Consider the following 21,569-nt stretch of genomic DNA (forward strand, 5'->3'; position numbering starts at 1 on the left):
ATAGAACCCTACCCATAAAGAATTTTTATAGGTCAAAATCAACACTTTCCATTGCATCTCTGAATGAATTATAATTCTTTGCAGACCATGCAACAGATATGTAATATGTTCCCTGCATGAAACACTGAGTATGCAGTCATCTGTAAGCAGAGCCACACAACATAAAGTTTCTAAAAGAGTTTCAGAAATATCCCTCTGTAGCTCACGTTGTAGTAATCCAGTTTGGAGATGCCTAAGATGTATGGTGAAGTCCTCATCCAAAATGAAATATCATAGTCACCTAGCTAAATGAAGCTGGAAAAAACATTCGCTGCTGCAAGTATTGATACAATCTAAACATACAGAAGCAGTTGAAGATGCAACAGAACCCTTCTGTTATTAACTTTAGAAGTAGGGCTGGTCAAAAATGATTAATAGATAGGCAGGCGTTAAACTGTGCAGAAACCTGAAGCAGAGTTCTTCTATCTTGTTCACTTCTGGCATTCATGAAGGTTCATCTTCATCTCTTTTTCTTCAGTTCCTAGTCTAGAGAATGTCATCTTCTGACCTTTTAGCCTTCCTTTTAAACTTGAACAACATTGGTATTTTCTTGCCTTCCATCTAGTCTGTGCCTCAATGACTGGGATTGACAATTTTGACTCCTCTCTACATGGCTTTCTTTTTTCACTCTGTTCATTTTGATATTCCTCACACATCTTTTTCAAAATTATCCAGAATTCCTTTAATATTGCTTTTTGTGCTAAGCTCAGATTTGTATCCACATTAACAATATTGGGTTATAACTGAGAATATCCTGAGTTTGATTTTAGTGAGATTTCCTGCATTCAAATGTTTAGAAGCTGTTTGCATAAGGCAAATGTAGTAGGCAGAGCAAAGGGTATTCAAGGAGGATTAGATGCTATCTTTCTGTTGACATCTTCTTAATTTATATTTACTGATTATGTACACCAGGCATTCAGATAATGCTTTCTATTTGCTCTGTATCATCTTCTCTCATACACACAGCTTCATTTTCAGCTACCTTTCAACATCATTCAGGTTCATCTTCCTTCTTAGGTTTTTTTTTTCATCCTTGGTGTTCTAGGTTGCTGATCTACTGACTGTACTTTCTATGCTCTCTATTAATTCTCACAACCATTTTTAGTATCATCTTAACACTGCTGTCACCATTCTGTCATTTCCATACCCATTTTCATTGTCTTCACAACAATGTGCCAGGCCTTGTACTTATTCGGGATTTAAGATCCTTGCTCTAGATGCTTCACTTAATTAATCTTAGCAATGATGATATTTTCTCTCTCCAGCTCCTCAATTAGGATTCCATATTTGTGTTGTGTCTCATTACAGTGTGCTGTGCTGGTGTCCTCCTTTTTCTTGCTCATTGCAGATCTTCTAGTGTCACTATTGGAAAGCGTCAAATCACTAGCACAACAAGGTCTTGATCCAAAGATTCAATGGGTTTTGAATCAGACTCTAAGTAGGGTTTCTTTAAAGCAGCCCTTCTGTAATAAAAATGGACCCTGTGAAACTTTTATTTTCCTGAATCCCTCCTGCTTTGTTAATCCAGTCAACAGCTAAACTGACATGATGTTCCCGTCTCTCAATTTCTATGGCATGATGCCATCCACTATGCAGTCAGATTCCTGGTCCATGTCCAGTCACTTCTGAGTTCCCATAATGAAGCCATACTCATAGAGTATTCTTTCTCTCCCCATTTCTGAAGGGCATAACGGATTCAAAGTTAAAACTTTTCTTGAAGCATACGGCATGTGAATTTAATGTGGGATTATGTCGCAGCTCTAATAAGTAAACATCTGAATTTAGAGAAGAAAAAGCAAAGAAAAGATTTGTATAATTGTTTACTGCAGATTGGAAAGTCTTCAGGCATCCAACAGAGAATGATAGATTTAGAAGATATTTAGAGCATATCCTTCTTACACCTGCTAAGAGTTCTAATTGTTTCATTATTGGGATAAACAATATGTCATCTCTATGTGAGCACAGGCAGAGCTTATGAAATATTTCTCATTAAAGCCATGCTGTACTAATAGCTATAAAATAACCATAGAGCTGCATGTTTGGGAATGAGGCTGGCTTGGATCACCACAGGAGACACATTGATATTAGCCAGTCTGCCAATGCTCACAACACTGCACAATTTATTGATTCTGTGCTGAAAGGAAAAAGGCCTATTTATCTGTTTTTCAACATAAAAATCAAAGAACTGCATGAAAAAGCTCTCTTTCTGTTACTACCTCGATGACATGCATTGCTTCTCTAGCACCTTTAATGACAAGAAACTCCAGTATGGTTTGATGGGTACAAACCAAGCTAATTACACAATCTAAGATCTGAGGTTTCTGTAAGTCAATATTCAGAACATTTTAGAATATACTTGAACAATGTAGACATAAAGGTCAAGCTACAGCATTTATTCTCTTTAGGCCCCAAATGCTAAAATATATTTCTGTTTAAGAAGTGGAAGCATTGCATACATTCAAACCCAATCAAGATTTTTTGTCAATTATCCATCTACACCAATGACAAAAAGGGAGCTTTGTGCTTTCACTACTTCCTTGTATTTTAATGATGTGAATTGCTTTCCATGAGGCATAAGGAATTCAGAGAAGTGACCTCTCAGCAGCTTCTTTAAGTGGTTCTGAGTAATACATAATTTATCCAGAAGAATAAGGATTTGCAGACACTCAGCATAGAAGTTTAATAAATAATATGGCCGAATACTTTCATAGTATATTGTTATATCTGGTCTAAATGCACAGGCTGATGTTTTTAAAGTTCTAAATTTGGGCAAGCATTATTCTTCCTTCTCTCCATAAAACTTTGGATACTTATCTGTTTATTGAACAGGAGGTAAAAGTTCCTCTTCCTGGAACTTAATACAGGTACATAGCATATGTATCATAACCAAAATTTCTCATACCAAATAATTTTTCCCCGGCTCTAAAGAATAATAACTTTGTAATTCCATGTGTCATTGTTCAGATTTGACAGCATAGACAAGCTTAATGTTTGTGTTTGTCAGTTTTAGCACCAAAGTAAATGTTGCTTAGATTATGTTCACCCTCAGGCAATTTCACAATAACCTGTTGCAGATTTAATTCACAAAATGCTATGTCATCTCCAGTCCTTATTAAGATAATTGACCCTACTACTGAATTAATAATCTACAATCTGGTTGTTTAAATGTACTTGCTACTAAATAGCTCTCCGAATGTCTAAATGGCAACATAGTTTGATGAGATAATTCAGCATGTTGCTCTTTTTACTCACTTAAACTATCTTGAATTAATGAGAGGGTATTGTTTACATTTATCCCAAGAACAAAATGTAGACGCCCCTAAAATGTCACAGATAATTTTAATAATTTCTAACCTATTTTATTTATTTTCCCTGTGCCATTCAAACATGAAACTATAGGTGAAAAAGCCAATTTATTCAAACTCAAAAGACTCAATATATCTAATCTGACATTATAGTTCTGTTGGCTCTGAAACGAAATTGAACAGTAAAGCTTTTCCATGGCACTAATGTCCCTTTCCTTTATATTTTCCAATTAATTGTACAAGTTTCCTCCAAATTTTAAACAGAAAATATACATTTAAATAAGATTTAAAATATAATTATTTTGTTAGATATGTTTGTAGCTTCTCATAGAGATAAGTCTGCCTACTGCAGAATACTTTGGGTACCTCTAAACGTTGACGTTCCCACATACATATAGCCAGCGATGTGGGGTAAATATTACTGCTCATCACTACCTACCCTATACTGTTGGGTAATACATACTACATTCCAAAAGAAGCATTGATGGAACTAACAGAGAAAGAAACCTACGTGAAGGCTTTCTTTCCCCATTATTGTAGTAATTTTGAGTCTGCCTGCTGCATCTTACTCCAAATGTGACAACTGATATTCCTTCTCTACTCTTACCCCATTAGCTTTTCTTTTCTTATTTCTATGCTTCCCCCCAGTCCTAACAACTCAAGGAACTATACACTTCCTCAAGATACCACAAAAAATTATACTAGGGCAGTAAGCTCATTTGAAAACAGGGTGCAGTTTTAACTATTCAAATAAAGTAGGGTGTCTTCTATTTCCTTTAGAGCACCAAGAAAATCAACCTACAGTACATTGACATTGTACAGCAAGCAACCAAAAAGGTCCCCAAGATACCAATCTACATAAAATCAGCATTAAGTTTGGACATAGTACCCTGTGCTGTGATTTCATTGGCAGCTTTTGCAAACTAAGCAGGTTCTGATCAGGTCAGTATTTCAGTGGACACCTGTGAAATTAAACAGTTTCTGTGTTTCACCCCAGAGTAGCTGCATTACAGGGATGAATAAAGAGATGTCTATATTTTTTTGCATTCAAGGCCTGATCCTCCAACCCTATGCACGTTTGTAGTCTGGTTGAAGTCAACAGTGTTACTTGCATGAGTAAGGATCTTCAGACCTGAGCCCTCCACCTGTAGGGATTATAAAAGGCACTATATAATAGTGTATATTATTAATAAATAAAAAATAAACAAGACAAATGTGTTTGTAGTCTTTCTAGCATTTACAGTTATAGTGTACAACTGATGGTATATTTGTGCATTGCATTGCTGTGACAGCCCTATCATTTGTCTCTGAATTAATTCAGAAGAAGACTATTTGTGTAGGAAAGATTGTAGTGTGCAGGCTAGGCATATTGAGCAATTGGACATATTGGTCACTGTCTGCTACTAGTTTCATTTCAGTGCATCACAACAAACTACTCTACCTCAAGATCTATAACCGTTTTAGCACTATCTTAGCAATCTTATCAGCATTCAATTTTTCATCCTTTTTTGTTTTCTGGTGTGTGTTCTATATCTTGGTGAAGTCTCATCACACCAGTCTGCAACCGTAGGGAAATAGTCTGTGTGACTGATCTGGCAATTTCCTGCAATATCTTGGGGAGACCTTGTTGTATTAAGCTTATGTTTCATTGTGGGCCAAAGATCATTTGTCATTCTAGGTGGTAGGGTAACCTCAGCCCCTCCAGCAACTTAAAAGAGGGTTAGGGAAGGAGAGGTGATTAGGAAAATCCACTCAGGTTGTAACACCTCCAGAAAGGTACCATTTCCTATGGAGGCTCACATATACTAGTTCAAACTGGATTCTCCACAGGCCAACAAACCAAGAAAGATTTTTTGGATAGTTTAAACTGACTAAGGGCCTTCTGTCCATTTGCTAAATCAGAAAGGACCTTCTGGCCAAAGAGAGGACCCCAGTCCTTAGAGGAGTAATGGGGTTTTCTTCCCACTCTGTCTATGCTCAGAATGGGGTTTGTGAGTCTCTCCTATTTACAAGTAAGCAGCTTGATCACACCCCCATGCAGCTGCCAGAGCTGCCAATCATGGAGGCAGACACCACAGCTGCAACCAATAGAGAAAACAAGATCTGTTATAAAGGGGAGAGCACAGAGAAGGAAAAGGAGGTAGAAAGTCCTGAGATAGCAAAGGGGTCACAGCTCTGTGCCATGCTGCTGCTAAGAAAACATCCAGGAGATTGCAAGCCCTAAAATTGAAGGGCTGATAGCTCAGTTGGAGGTGAGGGTCCACGAACTGAACTGATTGAGAACAAGCTAAGAAGGGTCAGTTAGGAGACTCTGAGGACCCTAGAAAGACTACCCTAAAAGTCAGTGACAGAAGGGTTGGGTGGATTGACACTGGCCAGAGCCCTTGGGAAGCAGGGAGACAGGGGGGTGACCTCTTGTAATCTTATTAGCATACATATAGGTTCTTTTATTGTCTTTAATAGATTTTTCTCTCTGATGCTTTCATCTTAAAACAAGCTATGTGGTAACTTGAAACTGTGGGTCATAAAAGTGTTTATAGACTCTGGGGGCTAAAGTAAAGCAGGCCTGCTTAGGCAGTCTGACTTGCTGAGGAATTTACAGGTTAGGCAGAGAACAGTGCAGACTGGAAATATGGTTCTCAGGAGGAAGCGAATTGCAGGTGTGACAGAGGCATATTGGTGCCAGGTGGCGACTCCTGTCTTAGATTTGACAAACTCTCTACACCTAGTACTCCATTTTCTTGGTATTTATCCATGATGGGTCACTTGTGAGGTATCTGCTGTAAGATTGTGAGTTACCAAAACTCCTAATCCATGTGAGATATGTGTATGGAAAATATTTAAACAATAATGTAACTATATGGAAAATTATGTCCTTATGGTGTTGGAGTGAAAGTGAGTCACCAGGGACTCATACGTCTCAATGGTCACCCATTCAAGCAGGAGGGAGTTGTCACCCCTCCCTGGCTTGCCATTTATGTAATGTATTGCTCAATTGCCTACTTTTTCTCCATCCGAGAACAGTTAAAGGAAATCTGTCAAAGCAATCAAAACCATTTGGAGATAAATAAAAAAGAACTTTACAACATAGGGAATAGCCCTGTGTATGAATAAACATTATCCTGAAACAGGTGGGTTTTTAACACGGGGGGAGGAGGGGAGGCACTCTTGATCTAGTCAGTGAGGAGACATCTTCTTTTTCATGTAAGATTGGATCCTGGTTCCTGTGAAAACAGCCAGCTCTGCAACAGACTGCACTTTGGGGAGGGAAAACCTACTTCATTAGATAGGAAAAGTAACTATTAATAAGTATAGGCCCTAATTTACGTTTTATGATTCTATTTGTGTATTGTAACCATTTGTTTTTGTTACTCTATCACTCTTTTGTTTCTAGTGGAATCTTTATTGTTTCTTACATAAACTTTTTGTTTCATTGCAAGTGCTGTGTGTTATATAGGAGGTTTAAGGTAAAACTGGTAAACTACAGTACTCTGTTCCTTTGGGAGCAGAAGACCTGGTATTTCTGGGAGTAGCCAGTGTAAGGGGAAATTGTAATGAATTTATTTCTAGCTGTCTCATTTTTTTCCACTGTTAAATTAGCCCTTGACTTTAATTAATTAAATTCTCCCTAGGCTCATGAGATTGTTGAGCTGCTTAATAATAATAATAATTAATAATAAAGTAAACTATTTTGCCACAGTCGCTCTCCCAAGCCCTTAAAGGTCTATGTTCTAGGCCTGATCCTGCTTCCACTGAAGTCAGTAGTAAAACTCCTACTGTCTACAGTAGAAACTCTTTATGAGGAAAAGAGAGTGAATGAGAAATCAAAGAAATTGCAGTAAGGTTGGTTAGTTTTTTTTTTGTTTGTTTTTTTTTGTTTGTTTGTTTTTTAAGTGGAAATTATTTATATTATTCCCAATTACTTTTAACTTGTTTCCTTCCTCTTCGAGGTTCATTTCTCCATTATGCATCCAGGGAACTTGACCAAGGATAAGGTTGGAATGAAGGTTTGAAATACTTGTGAGGTACCCATTATTATGCTTATTTTGCATATAGGTAAACTGTCACACAGAGCTGAATTTAGGCAATTTGTCTAAGTTCTCTCAGAGCCAGATTCCATCTGGTTCTTACTTGGGTCCATATTGGGATGAGCAGGAAAAGGGTACGTTGCAGAACTGCAGTCCTTGTACTTTGGAAGCCCAGGCACTGTTCCACCCCCTGCTCCCTGCAGGGAATGTGTCATGTCCCAAAGAAGGCAGGGAGGAGGAATGTGAGGTCATGGCTCCACTCCTCCACTGATTGGACACTACAACCAAGTAAGCCATACTTCCAAAAGGATGCAGCTGGGAGCTCTCTCAGGTAAAATTTCACTTGTCAGCAAGTCAGGGGAGAGGACTGCCTCTTACTCTGTATGTACAATGCCTAGCACAACAGGGTCAAACGTGGCTGGGGCCTTCAGATGCTGGTATGACTTTCTAGGGTCTGGGCTGGCTCGTGATTTTTGGATGCGTGGTGTTGGCAATACAGGAGCCTGTTCTCCAACCCAGTTTTAAGACCAAATGGTTTGGAGAAGGTTCATGTAAGCATCCAGTCTTTGAGTATTCAGCTGAAACTTCTGAAGTCTATTCATTGATACTTTGAAGTAAGGGTGTGGGTTACTTAAATTTCTTTTGTTCTTGTGGCATCTTTTCCAGTCAGATAATAAAGCTGTGTAGACTAAGGCTATGTCTACGCTACACAGCTTTTAGCAACACAGCTGTGTTGCTACAGCCATGCCGCTAAAAGTCATGGAGTATAGCCACTGTTTGTTGGCTCTCTTGCCAACCAAAAACTTCCACCCCAAACGAGCATCATTTGCATTGTCGGCAGAAGAGTGCTTCACATTGGCACTTGTTGTTGCGAAAACTTTTGTCTTTCGGGGGGCAGTTTTTCAACACCTTTGAAAGACAAAAGTTTTGTCATTTAATTGCCAGTGTAGACACAGCCTAATGCTAACGTTACTTAACTGCAATGAAGTCATTACAGACAATTCTCTCCCACTCAGTAAACAGGTATTTCCTAGCTTGATCACCCCAAAGTTAAAGCTACCTACAACCTGGTGATATATCAAAGAATGGCAACACATCAAATTGCAGGAATGGGTCCATCTTGTTGAATTCATCCCATGTGTAAGTCCTTTGAATATATTGCAATTGCACCATGGGTGAATTTGGTCCATGACTTTTCAACGTACCATGTTTGCAGTAATGCAAATAAAGAGACATAATTGCACTGTGAATCAAAGCAATATCTATTTTCAGATAAAATATAAGAGATCTGGACACAAACACTCTCGCTAATTTTGATGCTGAAATAGGAATGTCAAAAAGAAAGTGGCTTCTGTTACTTTAGTTCACAGAAGAATCTCTGTATAATCTAGATATTAACATGTTTTCTGAGTAAAAAGAGTATTTGTTGATGCTCATGTTTGATTTACAACTCTGTATCTCCCCCAAGCACCAGTTCATGTAGGCATGCTCTGAATGGATTGTAAAAGAAATAAAACAAAATTTGGTGTCCTACATAAATATTTAATCCACTCCCAAAAGCTATAATCAAGTTAAAGATGCAACTACAGCATGCCCAAGTATATAGGACTGTAGTTTTGTAAATTATATTAATATAAGGCGTTATTATGGCTGACTTAATTTTAATATTTTTCAGAGTACATTTTCACAGGAGGTTTGAGGAATAACATGTTTGTGTCTTTCTTTTTACATCATTTATTTTATTACAGTGTATCATGATATTTTATTGGGGAAGTGTTTCATATTTTTCTTCTGTGAGGATATATTGTTTGGGAATTCAGATGACTTGAGTGGTTTCCCTTGTAACAACAACACATATTTGCCTCCCTTAAGGCACAGTTTACATATCTTACATTTGTTTCTTACATTTTCTACATGACTTTCAATGCTGTCATAAAAATAGCTTCAAATGTTCACTTTCTATTCTGTTTAAAATGTCATTTATGGCTTGATTAGTTATATAGCACTAAGCATTCTTCTGCCTCATTTTCATTAAGTATAGATTTCCTCTCTGGAGAATTACTTAGACAATGTCATAATGCTTTTATTTGTGGCTCAAATGTCTGCAAGAAAATATAATAGTATACAGGACAAATCCCTGCCACTCTTACACTGATTAGTGTCTTACTCTGAAAGTAGTCTCGTTGATTTTAATGGGGAATACTTAGAGAGTAAGATGCTATTTAGCATGAATATTAGAATGTATGAGTATTGTGTAGTATTTGAATTACCTAGTATTGGAATGAATTCATTTTCATTTTACATAGTTATAACTGTAATAATTGAGAGGGCTTCTCAAAATCCTGTCCTTAAGGGATAGATTTTGCCACCCTTGCTCACACTGTGTTATATTTCACTACTAGAGAAGTCCCACTGAGTAAGGATAGTGGATTCTGGCTCTGCTGCTCACAATTAATCCAAATTAGCAACTAAAGAGGAAACATTATGGCAAGTAGGGTTGCACAGAAATGGGGGGGGGGGATCAGAAAATAGTTTTCCATTTTTCATTGATATCAGTCTAATGGCATTTTCCCCCATTTCAAAAAGTCCTGATTAAGAACTGGAATTATGATACTTCCTAATGATGAAAAAAGCCATTCCAAACAGTGTATCATCCAATGTAAACCATAAACTGGATTTCTAATAGTTTTCTCTCTAAGGGTCTTAATTCCAACTTCTTTCTGGTGTTTTGAAAGCATGAGATAGAATCTTCTCCCCCTCCCGCCCCCCGAAAGTACAGTGAAAGTAAACAAGAAAAGCAACTTGTCAGTGGTGAGACAATTACTTGGGTTTCTCACATCACAACCTAAATCTGACAAGGGATTTTTTTGAGGGATTTTTGTCTCCAGATTAAAAGAAATCAGCAGGCATGCTTGTGCATTTGTCTATATAGCTTTCATGTTGTGTCCTTACATATCTAAAAGCAGAGCTATTTCACATTAATTTTACTTCCTTTTTATTAAAGTTTCTATTGATTTATTTTAGACTCAATTGTTTCATTTAGCCATAGTTGACTATGAGAGGTAGTACAGAGGTGCATTGCCCCAGGCACTAAGATTTGGTCCTGAGTGCATAATCTATCCGGGATCTTGAATGCAATTATTCAAAGGAGCAGAAATTTTAAAAAGCAAAAGTCAACAAGACACAGAATCTCAATATGTAACAAAAATGATACTTCAGAGATCAACATGCAGCTTGGACATTCAGGAATAAGGAAATAAGACCTATTAGACATGCTAATACAATATGGTCATGCGAATTGCACTCGTAGCTTCACTATTCCCACCAGCTACCCACATTTCTCATGGAAATCCTTCTCATGGTAATTAGATAAATATGGGCCAAATCCTGAAATCCTTGCTTAGAGCTTACTGTTAAAAACTCCTGCTGAATTCAGTTAGAGTTTTGCCTAACTAAGGATAAAGTCTGTAATGATATATTTACTTGTAATAAATTATTCATCCACTAGATGTCTCTGTGGACTGCATAGAATTGCAGACAGGGCCTGGCTCTTGGTAAACAAAAAGGCAAAGTTGGAACTCAAGCTGTGTTAAGGACTGTTTTCTTGTGTCTGTACGTGTGGTTAACTTTCTCTTGCTCAAAATGTACTATGAATCATATACCACGACAGCATCAATCATAAAATAAATTTTCTATTAACATTGGACCAGTAATGAACATGCAGTCCTTACTCAAGCAAAATTATTTATTAACCTAAATAAGGAGTTTTCCTGAATAGAGGCTACATAATTGGATCCTATAAATTAACAGACTGTCCAGTGACAATTCACAAAAATTTATGTGACTACAACTCCTACAGAATTATGAGAGCTGAATTTGGCACATAGTATTGTAGATCCTATTATAGAAATGTCCCATAGCTCAAATTTACTATACTTAGCTATAAAAAAAATGCTTTATACATCTTATATAAAAACGAAAATTACTATTCTAAACCGTAATCAGATTGAATCTGTTATAATTACCTAATGAATATTCAAATTTCTAAGAAATATAGTTTAACGCTTATCAAAACTGGGTAATTTTTCAAATATCATTGCAGAAATAGCAAACTTAAAGAATGTTGATAATAGCATAAAATTGTGATAGCAATTCAATCTGTAGTGGGTTGAGAATGCAATAGACGAGTTGCATATGTATTTTAAAGATACATTGAAACTGGGATAAGAGAGAAGACCAAAGTAAAACTGACACTTGTCAAATTAAAATTTTGTTTTCTGCATTTGATTTAGATTATTTCCTTTGATAGAGAAAAGATTATACAACTGAAAGGATTCAAAAGAAAGAAAAATGTGTGGTAGTGTTCAAAACTATAGTGTTAGTAAACATCAGTGAGATTTTTAAAAGTATTTGTTTTACAGAAAGGAAATCGTCAATACTGAATCTTTCTCCATAAGCTTTGCAGTACAATACTAAACATTCTTGTAATTGTGTGTGTGTGTGTGTGTGTGTGTGTGATGGATGCTGTGCATTTTCCACAAAATAATGTGATGCATTTTACTTAATTGATTATTTGCCACTTCATTGCCCTGTAGCATGACATATTGTCTCATCAAAGTATATTTCCATGGTGGAGCTGTGCAGTTTTCCTGCGAATGAAAAGTGTGTGTGTGCACAAAAAAAAACAAAAACAAAAGCCAGAAGCTGGGAATGGGCAACATAAAATGGATCACTTCATGATTACCTGTTCTATTCATTCTCTCTGAAGTACCTGGCATTGGCCACTGTCTAAAGACAGGATACTGGGCTACATGGACTTTTAGTCTGACCCAGTATGACTGTTCTTATGTAAAAAGCACATAACCAAACATGAGAGTGAAGTTTTGTTTAAAAAACAGTTCTTCATAATTATGTTTCTATATTCATAATTAGGTGCAAAAATTAATGATTTGCTTTTCAGTGAAGTCAATGGAAGCTTCTAAGCACTCTGAACTTTTGAAAGCTAGTCCATTTATTTACGTGCATAAATATGGAAATAGGATGAGATTTCAAAAACAGCCTGAGTGATTTAGGAGCAAAAGTCTCATTGAAAGTCAATAAGATTTGTTCTGCTAAATCACTGTATCACTCTTGAAAATCCCACCCATAAGAACCTAACTGGAAGTACCCATTTTTGAAAATATTGTCCGACATGTCTATCTGGTATTCCCTGGGAAACCCTGTTTTGGGGCAGAAGAGTTAGCACTTCACATAGATTGGTGGGCAATTCTTAGCAGTTTCAAGTGGAGTGATTACTCTCATTTCATAGTAATTAAACCTAGCAATCAGGAGCTGTGACGCTGTCTGATTAAAATATAACCATGCAAATCAGTATTGCTACCACTGTTATGTAATTGCAACAAATCTTATACAAAATATAATTCCTGGCCAGAAAGAGTTAAACAGCTTGCTGGCTGAATGACCCAGATCCTTTCTTTAAAATAAATGTTGGAAAGGTATGCAAATGGTAATGAGGGCCATTCATGGTAGATAGGCTACAATTTTGAAATGCAAACCTATATTCTTAGAAGTTAGAAGTGATACTAGTTGATGTGTTTATCTTAAAAGCCAGCCATGTAAACAGACAATTCCTGTCTGTCACTATAACTATTGATTCAGAGATCAAAAAAGGACTATTAACATATAGATGAATCTTGGGTGAAATAATGTCATTGTCTATATGTTGCTTTGAAATTTGTGATAGACTGCCTAATGGATAAATTGACCTGTGTTAATTTATGTAACTAATTACTGTGGTGTTTAGGAAGCAGAAGGTTACATCAAAAGCCTATTGTTTACCCAGGACTATGTGGTCAATTAGATGCTAGAACACTGTATAAAAGACCGTGGGTCCTGATTCTGTCATCTCAGATCTGCTTAAGCTTCATCAAGGGAAGTTTGAGTCCCAAGATTGAGGTCCCAGTTATGCTGGTACTTCCTGAAGGTGATATTGGACATTGGACTATAACCTATGAACTAAATTCCAAAAGAACTCTTTGCAACTACAAAGCTCACCATCTCTGCTATGTATCTGAACCTCAAAAATTAAACTCATGTCTGTATGTATATTGATCTTTTAACCATATTCTCTCTTTTCTTTTTTAATAAATTGTAGTTTAGTTAATGTATTTGGGTAAAATCGGGAATATTCAATAATCTGGGAGGTAATGTGTCTCTGATCCTTTGGGATTGGTAGAACCTTTATATATATATATAAACCTTTATATATATATATTATTTTTTCCCCAGAAATCTTCATCATATTTGACTTGGGTACCTGGATGGGAGGCCTGAGACTGGATCACTTTAAGGGAACTGTGTTTTTCTGGTCTTCTGAATAACCAATGCGGTAATAATGATGTTTTATATTGGCTTGGTAAATCTGTATTGGAATATCCACCAGCTTTGGAGTTTGTCTGTCCCATTCTTTGCAATTCACCCTAATTGAGTGACCTCTGGACCTCACTGGGACTCTGGTCACAGCAGCATTGTTTGTTTGTTTGGTGGTGTGGTCAAGGTTCTAACTGGTGTTAATGCTGGTTCACCCTAGTTTGGGGACTTTTGGTAATGAGATTTATCAGAGGAAGCTGATTTTGCTCAGTAGCAGCTTAATTAACATATTGTTATAAGAAATCTATTTTGTATGTATTCTCTATTGTGGATTTATTTTAGGCACATAACCTCTATTACTTTAGTATCTATGTAATTCCCTGAAATAGATTATATTTGAAATGAGAATAAGTTATATCGACCAGAGCAGTCCTGTGTTGCCATGACCAGGGGAAGCAGGGAGATTACCAAAGTGATCCCTTTATTACAACAGAAGAGAGGAGTCTGTCACTCCCAAGGTGAGAAGGTGATATTCTGAAATGATATAATCCTGTCTTGCTTGGTGCCGGTGGAGTGTCTCTCTGCTAGAGACTAATCTCTTGGGTTGAGTTCTTTTTGGGGGCACAGGGCGGACACACTCACTTGGCTAACATAAATTGAAAGAGAAAAGGGAGATCTCATCACACCGTCCAAGGAGGAGAGAAAAGTCTCTCTACTCTTACGAGGATGGGGTGCTATAATCCTCTGAACCCCCAGTCCCTACTCCCTTTTGCTTTTATCTCTGTTAATACTAGTATAGGCACGAGTCATAGGTAGGATCGGGAGTGGGGTGTTAGTAGCCGAATGCTAAATATGCACTTGTCAGAGAACAAGTGAATGAAGAACGCAAACTGGGGATATCAGAGGCTGTTGTTGTTTATGTAAAAACTGCTATTGCAGGTAATTTAAAGCCTGAGTCTGCAAGGTCCTGAGCATCTCTTGCAAGTTGGTGAGTGACTTCAATGGGAGTTGAGGGCACCCAGGGCCTTGCAAGGGCCATTCAGCACACTGCAGGACCAGACATTTCTTTTCACATCTTGCCTGTTATAAGCAGTGATTTCCCTCCCCATAAACCCATTGCATGGCCATTCCACTGTGTTTTAGAGCAATGTAACTTAACAGTTAAACTACAGAAATGTTATTGTGGATTTATTATGGTGGATTTGATTTGCAGGGAAAGATACATGTCCTGCCTGCAGAAAAGAAAGAATGTCTATTAAAAAAATCCTAATTATGAATATCTTTCAAAAACATCCATGTACATCTTAGACTTTCCCAGAGGCAGAGCTAATTTGTGCTCTGTGCATTTGATGTGGGATTTCGCACAACTATTATCTCTGCTTTTTCATAAACCAGAGAATGTATCTCAGCAACCTGGAGTGGTGATGTGCACACATGCTGCACTCACATTTGTCCTAATGAAACTCCGCATATTGAAATGACAATATAGAATAACCTATTTTTATGACTTTATAAAACATTCATGTATTTAGAACCTGATCCTATGATCACTGAAGTAAATGGGTGCAAGAATATGTCTTAACTTTGTAACAGGAGTGTAAATGTCTTCTCTAGAAATCTTGAGAACTGAGAGAGCTATAGTTTTCCAACATTTATCAGGGAGTGCTCTGCCTGCTTAGCATCACTTTGTTTTTCTTTTTTCTTTGTTTTTAATAAAAGCTATTTTGTAACATAAAAAGATGGAAAAAACAGTTTAAGTGGACAATGAATTCAATTGTTTTCAATCCAATGCAGCCAAACGGCTTGTGCATTCACTTATCATAAATATGACATATTATAACATGTTCATGTGCTAGTGTCACTGGATTCTAGCTTGTACTATAGCACAACAAAGAGTCAACACAGAGTTGGGTAAAATGTCCGAGTCTCTCAAATATAAACTAAACAATGGTTCTGAGTTTGCATACTATCACGGCTCTATTGGCTGTCCTTCTCCAGCCACTTCATTTTACATATATAAGTAGAACATAAATGAAGCATTGGCCTTAGGCTGACACTTTGTACATGAATGAGTTTCACCCAGTACTTGTAAAAGGAGAACCTAGGTCATATTGAATGGAGCACAAGGGATGGAAAAGAGTAAGAAGATTGTTTGGCTTTCCATCTGCACAATGAAGACACCTTTTTATAAAAGCTGTTTGAATGTAAGAAGCAGGAGGTCTAGAACCTGGGTTTGTATTGTCCCTGGGTTGCAAGCACCTCCACGCTACCAACTACTAGCTCTAGCAACAGACACACTTGGCAGATCGTGAGCCTCAGGGACTCCCATGCACCACAGGATGTGCCACCAACAGAGGGCCCAATTGACAAGCCATTCCTAATAATGGATTGGTCTGCACATACTACTTAAGCCTGGGGAGGACACAGGAAGTTTGTGCAACTAGGTGGAATCCCAGCTAGCTGCTGCTACAGATCATACTTCCTTGTTCTCCTTCTGATTCCTGGCCTTGGCTTTACCTCCTGGCTCTGACATCTGGCTCAGCTTTGTCTCCTGCTCCTGACTACTGGTTTCTAGGCCTTACCTTCCATCTCCTTACTTGGCCTCGACACCTGACTCTGACCCCTGGTTCCTGATCCAGCATCAGCCCATGACATTGATTCTGGATGTCTAACTCTGGCTCTACTCATTAAGCTGGCCACAAATGAGCTGGCTCTGACAGTTAAGCCAGCATCGAAGAGAAGAAAAATATTAGATTTTCCTACCCACCAGTGTATAGTTTCAACCTAAAAAACAAAGCATCCATCAATTATTTTTCACTTGAGTAGTTACCTTCATGTACTTATTGCCATCTGCACTATGGGTGAAATTCACCTCTATGTAGACAAGCAGCACAAGGCCTATGCCCTATTTAAATCTCACATAAGTTCTATAAATAGGGGCTAAATGGTGCATTTGCTTTGTGCTAATCTTCTGCACGGGGTGAATTTGGCTCTATCTGATAGAAATTCTACCTTGGCAACTTCAAGTTAATATTTAAAAAAAAAAAATCAAAACCAATTAGTTTTAAATAAGAAGTAACAGAAGCACTGGACAGTGATTTATTTATATATTTCCATATCTATATATATGACAACCCATTCTCCCATCCCACAGAAGACAATGTAGCATAAATGGGGATAACTGAGTCATTTCCTCATTATAAACTAATCTACAATTCAATGCAAAAAATCTGCATTAATATAATGTTAAGTACAAGAATTTAAAAAGTTGGGAAAATTATGTTCCACAGAATACAACAACTCAATTCCCTTCACATACATAGTATATTATTATGTTGCTCTATTTGCTGTTCAGCTTTATGCTTCTATATGCTTGTAATATGATTAAAATATTGTTGCTGTGGAAAGTCTTTGAATTTCATAATTTTCAGGTGTTCAACTTTTCATCCATAATGTTGTTGTATTCAAATTGTTTTTTATATTCAATTTCCATGGGTAGTTTGGGTGGGCGAGTGGGATACAACTGTGATTGATTACACATTCAAATTAAACAGGTTTAAGATACAGTGTAAGATTCAAATGAATTTACAGTACATGCACATATTTTAATGTGCGTGAGTGTGTTTATTTCAATGTCAGTGCCACTGCACATTCAAATAAACTGCATTTATTTTTCTTGATATGAGATGTAAGATTCAAATAAAGACAAGAAAGGCATTTTGTGGAATTTTCTTAAATGTATCATGAGTTGCATTGTTATCTTAATACTGACCTTTCAGAGTATGCACATTTACTGCAGTATTTATGGAATTCCTGTTTTAATATAGGGTATACTACAAATTAGGTAAGGAATTATTGTGGTGTAGTAAACATAAAGGGTGAATTCCTACCTCTATTTAAGCCAATAGCAACATTCTCCTGTAATTGAATGAAGCCAGGATTCCACACCAAGATTTAAATGGTGTCCTATAATACGCTGTACTATTGATCCATTGCACAGATTGGCAGGAAATGTGTGAACCCTCTGGCAAATAGAAAATACCACTATTGGCTGTCCTGAATTATGGGATTTACATGGTACTCATACTAGTTAATTAATCTCAGAATACTAGTGGGAGATTACTCAGGGTACAATCTGGACTGATGGACAGCTGTGCCTCCTCAATTCTCCAACTTGGGGTGCCTTTTACACTACTTTGCTATGAAAGCAACCACTCCTAGCCTGATCACACACAGCCTCTAGTATGTAAATTACCCCCAGATGAGTTATATGAGTGCTCTTAGCCAGTGACTCCTGAATTATATTGCAGAGTGACATCAGCAAATTTCCAGTCCCAGACTTGTCCCCAGAAATATGTGTCTTATACTGCCCAGTACCTTCCTGGAAAAAAGAAGCTCATAGAAAGTCTGTCATTTCATTAACAGAAAATGATATGAGCAAACCTTGTTATCTCAAATACAGTTTCCCAAACATTTCAGTACAATCACACACTGGTTGAGATAAAACAATAAAACAAGTTTATTAACTCCAGAAAGTGAGATTTGAGTGATTACAAGTAATGAGGTATAAAAGTCAGAATTGGTTACAATGGAATAAAAGGTAAAATGCAAACTGAGACCTAACTTATCAAGCTACTGAATTCAAAGCAAAGGTTTCTCTCACAACATGCTTCTGCAGTCTTACTGCCTGAACTCCTTTCAGACAGGATTTTCCCCTCTCAGTTCAAAGCTGTTTTTGTTCCTCAGGTGTTGTGGTTGCCGTGGATAGAGAGAAAGGAGAAATGTTTGGGGGACTTTGTTCTCCTTTCTTATAGCTCTGTTTTTCTTTGATAATCATCTTTGGCTGAGTTTCAGGAGACAGGCCATCTGTTTCCATGGGAATTTCCAACTATTCCATTTCCAAGATGTATATTTCTCACTCACACCATTCTTCCTGCCAAAGAATGGCACTTAATCAGGTGATAAGTCCATTTATTTATGCTGACACCTGGCTGAGGTGCTGGCTAGCCTTTTGGTTCTGGGAACTGGTTTGAAGCTGTTTCCTTAGAGTTGGAACATGTCTTGTACAGTAGAATTTCATATCTTTTCATACACATATTTTACAAGGACAATAATGATCCGCACATCATGAGCTTTCAAATGATACCTCACAAGGCATACTTTGTACAAAATTTATCATAGTGTTGTAACAAGAGTGAACATAAGGGTACAGACTGTCACAGCTAGAATAAAAGAGTGATGCTTTGTGAGGTGATGGAGGCTCAGTCTTGCAAAAAGAATAAAGGAGGTAGGTTCTCTTGAAGGCAGAGCTGGTCAAAAATTGGAATCTCTGTCTTGAGGGAAATTCAGATATTTTGAAATATGCTTTTCAGGATCAGATTTGCTAACTTGGAGTCAAATGCTGGGATAGTTTTTCACAGACTGGAAAGTTCTGAAAAAAAAATTATTCTGAACATTTTGTTTTTGCCATTTCTGATTAAAAAAATGAAACTTTGAAACATTCCTTAAATTGAATTTTTTCATTTCAACTTGGTTCAACATTAATCTGTGGCTCAGTGTTCTGCCTTGGTACTTCATGTGTATTGTCTCATTCCCCCATCTCCTCTCTGGGTCAGGCTCCCTGGCTGGACTAAATCTCCCATGAAGCACCAGATCTGTTCAACCAGAAGGGAGACTGCAAAATGAGTGACATATGTCCATCCCATAGAAGAGAATAGGGACAGAAGGCACCCAAACTACAACTCCCATAAGGCACCATGGCAACTAAAGCAGACACAGATTAACGCTGAACTGACCTGAAACAAAACATTTCAGTTTGGTTTCACAAACTAGAATGTTTTGATTTGGAATGACTCAGAATGAAACAAAATATTATTTTGATTTTCCTGAAGGAAAACAATAATAATAAAAAAAATCAACAAAATTAAATGTTTCCTGTGGGAAAATTTTGATTTTATAGAAACTGCTTTTCTCATCAAAACCATCTAGATGGAAGATTTCCTGCCAGTTCTGGGAGAAAGACATGGAACCTGAAGGTTGACCCAGAAGGCTATCTGTCTTTCACTTTATTCAAGTTGTGCTGAAAGACTCCAATCAAGATTAGGGTCTTATCATGCAAGGTCCATGAAGACACACCCAGTTCTGAAGAATGTACAGTGTAAATAGTACATTTAAAAAACTAAAAAAAAAGGCAATGGGAGGGGGAAAGGGATACAATGTACAAGCAAAGTGGCTAGAATGATGGTTGTCATACATTCTGTGAGTTATCTTATTTTTAATATACTGTGGGGGTGGGGTCAGAAGATAAGCAGGGGATGACATAATAAATGTATGTCTATACGATGCAGTTTTGTTGACTTAAGATACATCAATCATCTACTGCTGTACTTAAATTGCTTTTGCATGCATCTTGTGATGGTAGAGCACATCCACAGTTCATGCTCTTGCACTGACAGAGAGAGCAGTCGCTATGGGTAGCTATCTCACTCTGCAACTCACCACCATCTGCCACTGGCAGTTCTGGGAAGTGATCTCAGTGCCCCATAGGGTGGGCTCACTGACCCAGTATGCAGTTTTCTCAGTCCCGTCATTCTATGGACTCCTGACTACATTTCACGTTGCTTTTCAATGGCCCCTGTAAACTGTGCACCCCCATCTCTGGCAGAAAGCATGGATCCTGCACTGCTCTCCAGTCTTGTGATGAGCATTATGAATACAATACAGCTGATCCTATAGTATTTCATGAGCTGCAAATCTGATAACAACACTGTGGTGTCTGCCCTGCTGTGTGCCATGGAAAGAAACAATTCAAGATTGCTTTTGGCATTCACTCCAATGGCCACTGCCTCCAGCCTCCCCACCCCCAAAGTATCCATGGGGCTCTTGGTGGTGGAGGCGGGTCACCGCTGAGGATGACAGGCAGCTCCTTGTAGAAGCAGCATGGGTTTGGCAATGCACCAGACTGACAATTGGCCTCCCTTGCCTTCTGGTACACCTGCCTCAGCTCCTTGATTTTAGCATGGCACTGTTGTGTGTCGCTTTAGTGCCCCTTCTCCTCCATGCTATGAGCAATTGCCCATAAGTATCAAAGTTCCTGTGTCTGGAGCGGAGCTGGGACTGCACAACCACCTCTCTCCACAGACCCAGCAGATCCAAGGAGTCTGGTGTACTTCAGGCGGAAGCATATTTGCTGCAGGGAGCCAGCATAGACAGCTGGGAAGATGCAATGTGAGCTGTCCATGTTGAACAAACAGGAAGTAGAATTTCAAAAATCTCCGGGCCTTAAAAGGAAGAGAGGTGCATGTCTGTGTACCTGGCTGCAGGGCAGTGGAGTTCAAACTGGTCACCAGAGCGGTCATGATGGGCATTGTAGGACACCTCGTGGAGGTCTCTCAGGGTGACATAAGCAATGCAGTGTCCACACTGACACTGTCTCGCTCTAGCTACATTGCAAAAATCTCTATGCCTCTCATCCAGGTGATTTTATGTCAGCATAGCAGGAGAGTTAAATCAGCAGGAGGAGCATTGCAATGTGTACGAAAAGCTGACTTGGCCTAAGAGAGAACAGAAAAAGAAAGAAGAAGATGGGAGACTGTGAGGAAGTAAAAAAAGAACAGGCTAATAAGCTAAGCAGGACCACAGCCAGTGGGAGCCGCGATTGCCCAAACCTGCGGATGCGGCAGGTAAACAAATTGACCCGGCCCGCCAGGGGGCTTACCCTGGCAGGCCGTGGGCCAAAGGTTTCCGATCCCTGCACTAAAGTGTTTTACATTCCACCCAAACATGCAAAATCCTTTCCTGCTCCAATAGCCTTTCTCACAGTAGGATC

The sequence above is a fragment of the Trachemys scripta genome, chromosome 1, assembly GCF_013100865.1.
Source record: "Trachemys scripta elegans isolate TJP31775 chromosome 1, CAS_Tse_1.0, whole genome shotgun sequence".
NCBI classification, from domain to species: domain Eukaryota; kingdom Metazoa; phylum Chordata; order Testudines; family Emydidae; genus Trachemys; species Trachemys scripta.